We start from the raw sequence: 9,466 nt of genomic DNA, 5'->3' as shown, positions 1-9,466 counted from the left end.
CCTCTATCTACAGCGGTCCACTCTCCCACAACCCGCTTTACCCTCTACTTGAACATGGTGCTTTATGCTTCATATTATTATCCAATGATGTGTTGCCATCCTATGATGTCTGAGTAGATTTTCGTTGTCCTATCGGTGGTTGATGAATTTCTATGATTGATTTAATTTGCTTGTGGTTATGTTGCTGTCCTTTGGTGCCCATCATATGATTGCGCGCGTGGATCACACCCTGGGGTTAGTTGTATGTTGATAGGACTATGTATTGGAGGGCAAGAGTGACAGAAGCTTCAACCTAGCATAGAAATTGATGCATACGAGATTGAAGGGGGACCGATATATCTTAATGCTATGGTTGGGTTTTACCTTAATGAACGTTAGTAGTTGCGGATGCTTGCTAATAGTTCCAATCATAAGTGCATAAAATTCCAAGTCAGGGATGACATGCTAGCAGAGGCCTCTCCCACATAATACTTGCTATCGGTCTAGTAAAGTAGTCAATTGCTTAAGGGAAAATTTTGCAACTCCTACCACCACTTTTCTACACTCGCTATATTTACTTTAGTTACTTCTTTACCTTAACAGCCCCTAGTTTTATTTTCGTGCTCTTTACTTTCTTGCAAGCCTTTCCGAAAATACCTACAAAGTACTTCTAGTTTCATACTTGCTCTAGGTAAAGCGAACGTCAAGCGTGCGTAGAGTTGTATCGGTGGTCGATATTACTTGAGGGAATATTTGTTCTACCTTTAGCTCCTCGTTGGGTTCGACACTCTTACTTATTGAAAACTATTGCAATCCCCTATACTTGTGGGTTATCACTGTCATAACAAACAGACTTGAAATTTATCAAAAGTAATCCGGAAGTGGAATGAGTGGAGTAGAGGGGTTGAGGCTTACCCAACTGGCAGGATCATACATAGAATACCCATCTCTGCGCTTAATGCGAAGAAACTCCTCTTCCTCCCCTTTAAACAGCTCGACCAATATTTTGGCCAGAGCGGCGAGGGTATCCGGACCCTTTCGGCCATAGCGGGGGGCATCATCCTCTCAGTTATAGTGCCACATGGACAACCCTCTATATTGCACCGGCTAAACCCCTCGCACTATGGAGGTCGCCATTACCTCGATTATTGTGAGTCCGGACTGAGCGAGCGTCTTTATCTTGCTCATAAGCTAGCAAACTTCTGCGATGTCATCCTCTTCAAGACTCTGGGGACGCCAACTGTGGCGTTTCTTCAGCGGAACACTCGCAAATTCAGGAAGACCCTTTCGAACTGGATCGGGAAGTGCGACATCCTCAATATAGAACCATTCGAAAGGCCATTCTTCGGATGCCTTGGTGTGCCGGACAGATATCCAGTATTGGCGATACGCCATACTTCGGCTCCGCCCACTTCAAATATTGACCCCTCATGATTACGCGGGACAAGACAGAACAACTTCCTCCACAGCTCGAAATGAGCCTCGATACCCAGGAATAGTTCACGTAAAGCAACGTAACCCGCAATGTGCAGAATGGAGGTAGGGGTGAAGTTGTGCAGCTGGAGGCCATAGTATTCCGGAAGCCCTCGGAGGAACGGATGAATGGGAAATCCAACGCCCCTTAGCAGGTAGGGGACGAAACATACTCGCTCTCCCCCGGATGGTTTGGGGAAGTCCTCTACCTGAATCTCACCGTGGAAAGAATCTAGCCCCGCTCGAACAGGAACTAGATCTGCGGGGGGAAGAAATCCCTGCGTCTGCAGCTTCGTCAATTGACTGTGGGACACTGAACACCTCTCCCATTGGCCTTTCTCTAGGCCAGAACGGGTGGAGGAGCTGGGGGCGCTAGCCATGCTGGAATGGTTTCTCCTAAGCAGTTTTCGGGGATTTCCTCTGCGTAGTGCCGAATGGATCTAGGATCCAATCTCTTTAATAGGCGCTCTTCCCTGCATGGACGGGGTGTTATCTGCCAAAAATACCCTGAACTTCCGCCTTCGCTTGACATGTGGAAGGCGAAGTTATTTAACGCGCAGAGGTCGAGGAGAGCGACATTGAACCAATGGCCGAATACATCACTTGGAGGAACCTGCCTTGGAATGCCGAAGACAATTTGTGTGCCGAACACCTCGCTATTGAAGACTGGTTCGGGGGCTACTGAGGGAGTCCTGGACTAAGGGGTCCTCGGGCGTCCGGCCTGTTATCCATGGGCCGGACTGACGGGCTGTGAAGACATGAAGGCCGAAGACTGTACCTGTTTTCAGATTGGACTCTCCTTGGCGTGGAAGGCAAGCTTGGCAACCGACTATGAAGATTCCTTCTTATGTAACCGACTCTACGTAAACCCTATATCCCCATGGTGTCTATATAAACCGAAGGGGTTAGTCCGGAAAGGATATACTCATTACCATAGTCATACATGCTAGGCTTTTAGGGTTTAGCCATTACGATCTCGTGGTAGATCAACTCTTGTAACACTCATATTCGTCAAGATCAATAAAGCAGGACGTAGGGTATTACCTCCGTAGAGAGGGCCTGAACCTGGGTAAACATCGTGTCCCCTGTCTCTTGTTACCATCGATCCTAGACGCACAGTTCGCGACCCCCTACCCGAGATCCATCGGTTTTGACACCGACAAGGACCACATGAGACTTCAGGAGTTCGGGCTCCCCCTCGAGGCGCGGCGAACGGTGCTCGAGGTCCTGACGGGTGTACCGTTGCCAAATGACATGCCAAGGAAGAGTTGCCTTCTGTACCGCTACTTGAACAAGGTGACATTCGCGGAGCAGATGCCTTCCATCGATGAGTGGAGGCTGCGTCCAGTCGGCCTCGTGGGGCCCCGTGAGAACCCCATCGTCGTGGTTCCTCCCCTGCTGCTGGCGTTGAGCTCGCCCCAAGTGTGGATGCAGGGGGGCGAGCACCGCTGGGGGCCGATGGTGAAGGTGCCGATATGCTGATGCCGCCCAGGGCTCCCGAGGCGTCGTCCTCGGGGACTCGTGACTCTTGCCATGGGGCGGCAGTTGAGGGGACGATGCAGCCCACGTCTCTCGAGGCCGGGGCTCCTGAGGCCTCGGCAAGTCGCTGGGAGGCAGAGCCTGATAGCTCCCCTCAGCTTGGCGCTCCTAGGGTTGCCCCTTCGAGCACTTCTCTAGCTGCGCCTCGTGTTGGCCACCATGTCCAGCGCTTCGGCCGGCTTTGTGTGGACTTCGAAGAGCTCCGCAAGAGGAGGGGGTCCCCAAGCAGTGGCACCTTCGGGCCGTTAAAACGGAGAAAGTACATCGCCATTGACGAGTAAGTACCTTATCTTGGTGATTCTCCGTGTGTTGCTTACCTTCCTGACGATGTCTCTTCAGGATCCCTTCCGCCAAGGCCGCAGAATCTCCTGAGAAGCAACCTCCTCTCGCCTCGTTTCTCCCACTGGACTCGAGCGCTGCAACCCCGTGCGCTGCTCACGGCGTGGAGTTGACCGGGGAAGCCAGCCCGTCGACAAGGCGTCTTGAGCTCGCGCCTTCACCGTCTCTCCTTCGTAGCCTTGCTTGGAGTACAACTAGCATGCTAAGGGTTCCGCCCCTGGTCCTGGACGGCAGCTGGATAGCTTTGGTCTTGGGTTCCTCTTCAAGCAGCGGTTCTCCACTTGTTCGGGCTCCTCGCGAGGCCTGGCCCGCAACTGGGCGGGCGCCAGCCCCCAGCCCCCCGCTGAAAGGGGGCGAGCCGCTTCGGGCCCCATCTGTGGTCCCCGCGGCGGAGGATGGAGTTAGCAGCATGCTCGAGTCAGCGCAAGAAAGGAGCGTCGTCCTCCACGAGCTCTTTCAGGAGGCGATGGGTGCGATGAACCGGCTTGCTGAAGAGCTCGTGGATGTGGACGCACGCCTCGTGGCCGAGGGTCTTTGGCTGGTGGAGGAGCGACATAAGCTTAAGGTGGCTATCAACCTCGGGCGCCACCAGCGCGAGCTCGATAATGCGAAGGCCGAGGCTTCCCTCGCAGCCTCCCGTGAGGCCTGCTCCCAAGCTCTAGAAGATGCTCCGGAAGCTGACCGCCGTCGTGAGGTCTCGGAGAAGCGCGCGTGGGAGCTCCAAGCCAGGAGCGCCGTCTTGGATCAGCAAGTGGAGGCGCGCAGAGCCGCCCTTGCATCGTTGAGGGGGACGCCCACTGAAGAGGAAGAGATCTGTAAGCGCGAGGAGGCGCTGGCGCTGGAAGCCGTGGAGCGTAGCCTTGAGCTTGAACGACTGGAGACGAGGGAGCGTCAAGTTGCCCAGGCGGAGGATGCCGTCGACGCGCGCGAGGCCAGGACCCAGGAGGAGGTCAATCACCGGGTGGCCGAGGCTCGCGCGGGTCTTGAGGGTAGGCTTGACCTGAAGTTGAAGCTCGTGGAAGCTGAGGCCGCTGGTAGGACTGCTGCCCTCAAGTCCAGGTTGAACGAGGTGGAGCGACGTGAGGAGGCCACCGCAGCCGCCCTGGTCTTGGCGCAGGCCGAACTGGCCTCCGCCCGTGCCGAGCTTCTCCCTCTTCAGCAACGGGTTGCTGACGCTGAGTCCGTCGTGCGGCAGAACAGGGAGGAAGTGCTTTCAGCGGCGGACGCTGGAGCGCGTGCAGCAGAAACTAATCGAGCTCCGTCTGATCTCCCAGAAGCGGAAGCTGAATTAGTTGCAGGCTATAATGTAGAATATGCGCGGGATGCGATCCTTAATAGTTCACTGTTGGCGGAAGCCAATGTCTCGGGGATTCATTCTGAATTAAACAAGGGGTGGGTCTTTACGAACTTCCAAATCCAAGATTTAGGGGAAAAAGAGGGGCAGGGCACTCCCCCATGCTCCAGGACCTCAAGAACCGGGCCAACATCACCCTGGGCCACATCTACGATGAACGCGAACGACTACGCTAGCCACCTCTGCTTCTTCACCGACGTGTTGACGCACCTGGAGAACCGTTCCGAGAGGGCTCACCAACTTTTTGAAGAGAGGAGCCGCGGCCTGCTCGGGCATGTGTTCACCTGCGTCTTCAGCCATCTCCAGAACACCGACCCCAACTTCGATTTTGACGCCGCCATTGCTCCTGTACCCGAGGCCATCCGGGGTGACCTGTCGCGATGGGTGGAAGACAATGTGGACACGCTGGTCAGGGCCTTCACTTCCGATGACGATGGGGTGGTGGTCGCGGCGACGCGGGCGACATGGTCGACGATGGTGATGGCAGCGGTGGTGAAGGTGATGGTGATGCCAACGATGGTGGTAGTGATGCCAGCGACGCATCTGAGGGCGATCTGGGGGACGCGGAGAGTGACATGTCTGACTAATCCCGTGTTTCCCAGCTTTTTGTCCTGCGGCAAGATTGCTGTTGCGGTTTACCTTAGCCTGGACGAGCCCAAAACCGGCTCATGAGATTGCGAGTTTCTGGGAAGCTCCTGAGGAACTCGTCGACACCCCCGAGGGGGCGGCGTGATAATCAAGCGCTAGCCGTGGCGCGTCATGCGCTTGGCGTGTGTGCGCCATGCCCAGCCCCACTCGCGAGGGGCCCGCGAGGGGGAAGAAACAGGCGCAAACTCCGAAATAAGGCAAGAACTAGATAGCAAGAAATCACTCGAACAAGAAAAGGCACCCCCCGCGCGCATCACTGAAAATTCAACTTCAACTTAAATCCAAATCCAGAAGGCAGGGTTACAGAAAAGAGATCCAAAGCAAATGGCCGCGTCCGGCGCCTAGTCTAGTCTTCATGTCTTCTCACCAGCGCGGAGCTAAGTGCTGCCACTAGGACATGGGACGGAGCCTCCGAGGCCCGACGGCGGCACTCCTGAGACTCCGGGGCATGTACAGCCCCACTCATTATTACGTGAGAGTGTCACGAGCAGAGACCTTCACAGGCGTGAGCCTTACTTCATATGCCAGATGAGGGCCCCGCCTTGCGCCACCCCCTACCACCGTTGGGACGACCGGAGACCAGGACGGCACCAACGAGGGCAGAGGGGACACCAGCGGCGCCCTCGGCGACCACGGGTCCTCTGCCGGGGGAAGGCTCGCCGACGCCTCTCCGACAGAGGGCCTACCTCCGGGCGATGCCTTGCTCTGTGCGACTCGGGGAGGGGCCTTGCTCCTGGCCCCTCCCACGCAGCCCCCAGTGAGCCTCTCCTGGTGAGACGGATACCGCGCGCCAGAACCGTCGCCGGACATCACAACCGCGGAGCATCAGTGAATCGATTGACAGGAGAGAGGCTCCGGTGCACTGCTACCTCTTTTAGCACTGTGTTGGTTTTCGCCGAAGAGTAAGGGATGATGCAGCAAAGTAGCGTAAGTATTTCCCTCATTTTTTGAGAACCAAGGTATCAATCCAGTAGGAGGCTACGCGCGAGTCCCTCGTACCTGCACAAAACAAATAAATCCTCGCAACCAACGCAAATAGGGGTTGTCAATCCCTATAGGGCCACTTACGAGAGTGAGATCTGATAGATATGATAACATAATATTTTTGGTATTTTTATGATAAAGATGCAAAGTAAAATAAAGGCAAAGTAAATAACTAAGTAGTAGGAGATTGATATGATAAAGATAGACCCGGGGGCCATAGGTTTCACTAGTGACTTCTTCGAGAGCATAAGTATTCTACGATGGGTAAACAAATTACTATTGAGCAATTGACAGAATTGAGCATAGTTATGAGAATATCTAGGTATGATCATGTATATAGGCATCATGTCTGAAACAAGTAGACCGACTCCTGCCTGCATCTACTACTATTACTCCACTCATCGACCGCTATCCAGCATGCATCTAGAGTATTAAGTTAAAAACAGAGTAACGCCTTAAGCAAGATGACATGATGTAGAGGGATAGACTCATGCAATATGAAGAAAACCCCATCTTGTTATCCTCGATGGCAACAATACAATACGTGCCTTGCTTCCCTTACTGTCACCGGGAAAGGACACCGCAAGATTGAACCCAAAGCTAAGCACTTCTCCCATTGCAAGAAAGATCAATCTAGTAGGCCAAACCAAACTGATAATTCGAAGAGACATGCAAAGATAACCAATCATACATAAAAGAATTCAGAGAAGATTCAAATATTATTCAGAGATAGACTTGATCATAAACCCACAATTCATCAGTCTCAACAAACACACCGCAAAAAGAAGATTACATCGAATACATCTCCACAAGAGAGGGGGAGAACATTGTATTGAGATCCAAAAAGAGAGAAGAAGCCATCTAGCTACTAACTATGGACCCGTAGGTCTGAAGTAAACTACTCACACTTCATCGGAGAGGCTATGGTGTTGATGTAGAAGCCCTCCGTGATCGATGCCCCTCTGGCGGAGCTCCGGAACAGGCCCCAAGATGGGATCTCATGGATACAGAAAGTTACGGCGGTGGAATTAGGGTTTTGGCTCCTGTTCTGATCGTTTGGGGGTACGTGGATATATATAGGAGGAAGGAGTACATCGGTGGAGCAACAGGGGGCCCACGAGGGTGGAGGGCGCGCTTGGGGGGGGGGGGGCAGGCGCGCCCCCTACCTCGTGGCCTCCTGTTAGTTGGACTGAGGTAGGGTCCAAGTCTCCTGAGTTGTATTCAGTGAGAAAATCACGTTCCCGAAGGTTTCATTCCGTTCGGACTCCGTTTGATATTCCTTTTCTTCGAAACCCTAAAACAGGCAAAAACAGCAATTCGGGGATGGGCCTCCAGTTAATAGGTTAGTCCCAAAAATAATATAAACATGGATAATAAAGCCCAATAATGTCCAAAATAGTAGATAATATAGCATGGAGCAATCAAAAATTATAGATACGTTGGAGACGTATCAAGCAACCCCAAGCTTAATTCCTGCTCGTCCTCGAGTAGGTAAATGATAAAAACAGAATTTTTGATGCGGAGTGCTACTTGGCATAATTTTAATGTAATTCTTCTTAATTGTGGTATGAATATTCAGATCCGAAATATTCAAGACAAAAGTTCATATTGACATAAAAATTATAATACTTCAAGCATACTAACTAAGCAACTATGTCTTCTCAAAATAAAATGGCCAAAGAAAGTTCATCCCTACAAAATCATATGGTTTAGACATGTTTCATTTTCGTCACACAAGAATGCTATCATCATGCACAACCCCAATGACAAGCCAAGCAATTGTTTCATACTTTAGTAATCTCAAACCTATAAACTTTCACGCAATATATGAGCGCGAGCCATGGACATAGCACTATAGGTGGAATAGAATATAATGAGGGGGGTTATGTGGAGAAGACAAAAAAGGAGGAAGTCTCACATCAACGAGGCTAATCAATGGGCTATGGAGATGCCCACCGATTGATGTTAATGCAAGGAGTAGGGATTGCCATGCAACGGATGCACTAGAGCTATAAATGTATGAAACCTCAACAAAAGAAACTAGTGGGTGTGCATCCAACTTGCTTGTTCACGAAGACCTAGGGCACTTGAGGAGGCCCATTGTTGGAATATACAAGCCAAGTTCTATAATGAAAAATTCCCACTAGTATATGAAAGTGATAACATGAGAGACTCTCTACTATGAAGATCATGGTGCTACTTTGAAGCACAAGTGTGGCAAAGGATAGTAGCATTGTCCCTTCTCTCTTTTTCTCTATTTTTTTTTCTTTTTTGGGCCTTTTCTCTTTTTTATGGCCTTTCTCTTTTTTTATATTCCTCACTTGGGACAATGCTCTAGAAAATGATGATCATCACACTTCTATTTATTTACAACTCGATACTAGAACAAAGATGACTCTATATGAATGCCTCCGGCGGTGTACCGGGATAAGCAATGAACCAAGAGTGATATGTATGAAAGAATTATGAATGGTGGCTTTGCCACTAATACTATGTTAACTACATGATCATGCTAAGCAATATGACAATGATGAATGTGTCATGATGAAGGGAATGATGGAAAGTTGCATGGAAATATATCTCGGAATGGCTATGGAAATGCCATAATAGGTAGGTATGGTGGCTGTTTTGAGGAAGATATAAGGAGGTTTATGTGTGAAAGAGCGTATCATATCACGGGGTTTCGATGCACCGGCGAAGTTTGCGCCAACTCTCAATATGAGAAAGGTCAATGCACGGTACCGAAGAGGCTAGCAAGGATGGAAGGGTGATACGTCTCCAACGTATCTATAATTTTTGATTATTCCATGCTATTATATTATCATCCTTGGATGTTTTATATGCATTTATATGCTATTTTATATGATTTTTGGGACTAACCTATTAACCCAGAGCCTAGTGCCAGTTTCTGTTTTTTTCCTTGTTTTAGAATATCATAGAAAAGGAAAATCAAACGGAGTCCAATTGACCTGAAACTTCACGAAACTTACTTTTGGATCAGAAGAAGCCCAGGAGACTTGGAGTCCACGTAACGGAAGCTTCGAGGAGGCCACGAGGTAGGGGGCGCGCCCACCCCCCTGGGCGCGCCCTCCACCCTCGTGGGCCCCTCGTGGCTCCCCTGACGTACTTCTTCCGCCTATATATCTCCAT

Source organism: Triticum urartu, chromosome 3, assembly GCF_003073215.2.
Source record: "Triticum urartu cultivar G1812 chromosome 3, Tu2.1, whole genome shotgun sequence".
Classification (NCBI taxonomy): domain Eukaryota; kingdom Viridiplantae; phylum Streptophyta; class Magnoliopsida; order Poales; family Poaceae; genus Triticum; species Triticum urartu.
Note: the sequence above shows the minus strand (reverse complement) of the source record.